This window comes from Pteropus vampyrus, unplaced genomic scaffold (genome assembly GCF_000151845.1).
Source record: "Pteropus vampyrus isolate Shadow unplaced genomic scaffold, Pvam_2.0 Scaffold301, whole genome shotgun sequence".
Taxonomy (NCBI): domain Eukaryota; kingdom Metazoa; phylum Chordata; class Mammalia; order Chiroptera; family Pteropodidae; genus Pteropus; species Pteropus vampyrus.
The window spans coordinates 2687004-2688490 of NW_011889082.1; the positions used below are offsets into that span (position 1 = coordinate 2687004).

The 1487-nt window shown below is 40.8% G+C and overlaps 1 pseudogene; it reads right to left on the reverse strand.

The window, feature by feature from the left end:
- Positions 1 to 663: 663 nt before the first annotated feature.
- Positions 664 to 782, reverse strand: LOC111730112 (annotated as a pseudogene).
- Between the last annotated feature and the right edge of the window lie 705 nt (positions 783 to 1487).

Sequence of the window (1487 nt, forward strand, 5' to 3'; positions counted from 1 at the left end):
GATGAATTCTTCAGGAACAATTTGATTGCCATCGAAGAAACTAATCGATCTTGTCTTTGCTTATGATTCTTATCTGCATACCTTCTTGGATCTAGGTGTTTTCTAACTGGTGGCTTTGACAGTGTCCAGCTTGTGGCGGGCGTAGGAGGTTTTCATCTTCACACTCTCTTTCCTCTGTGTTGCTCTGACTCCCTGTGGCCTTGGTGGGACAGGTCACATTACCATTGGGGCACATGACCAAGCCAATTCCATCCTCTTTTCCAGGAACTGGGATCTTTAGGGGGACACCCAGGACATAGGAAATTGATCAAAGTAGCTGATGAGCGAACCCTATAGTCCCTCAGGCCATGATCCCTGGAGCTGTCCTGTTGCTGATAACGTCCAAGGGCTATTGTTTAGCTCTTCCCCATTTTGGGGCTGCTCCAATTCCTCTTCTAAAACCTTTTTTTCCAATGCTTAACTTACATACATTGATACACAAGTTATATGGAAAATAGCGAGTTTAGAAACCAATTATTTTTTAGTGTGAATATAACAGAAAAGTACGTAAAAATGTATTACAGATAATTATATTTATTTTTATTTTTTTTTAGGCGAGACAGCCCTTGGTTGACAGATTGCAAGGACCTTGTCAGCTTACAATCCCTTATTTTTTTATTTTTACACCTACCGTGCCTGGTCTTCCTAGGTGGTCTCCCATCCAAGTACTAACCAGGCCCAACTCTGCTTAGCTTCTGAGATCAGACGGGATCAGGCTTGTTCAGAGTACCATGGCCGTAGACTATAGATAATTATAAAGTCAATACCCATGTATGTGATTATGAGCTGGGTCAAGCAATAGGTAGAATATTACCACATGCCTGGAAGCCTTCACCTTTCCCACTAGGTGCCCTTCCTTAATCATGACAACCATCTTACCCTTCCCTAACCACTGCACTGACGTTCTTTCCTTGCCTCGCTTTATCACCTATATATGCATCCCTACATGCTATTCTTTTATTTTGTCTGTTTTTGAAATTTATGTGAAAGGAGTGTTTTTGTCTTTGCTCCCCATTATGCCAGTGACAGTCATCCGTGTTGTCATGCATAGAAATAGTTTATCAGTTTGATTGCTGGATAGTAGAACATTTGTGAACATCCTACGGTTACTTATCCCTTCCATCCCGGTGAACATATACATCTTTCCATTGGGACTATTATAAACAGTGCTGCTATGAGCATCCTTGTTTATGTCCACTGATAACATGCGAGCATATTTCCCTAGCAGAAAATTCCTAGGAGTGGAATTGCTGGGGGTGTAAGATCTGTATATCTTCACTTTTACTAAATAATGCTGTACTATTTTTTCCAAAGTCATTGAACCAATTTTGAATTCCCATCAGCACTAGATGAGAGATCTTATTATTCTGCATCCTCTTCAGACTTCACATTTTCACCTTTCTTAATCTTTTGCCCATCTGCTGGCTTTATATCATACTTCCCTGATG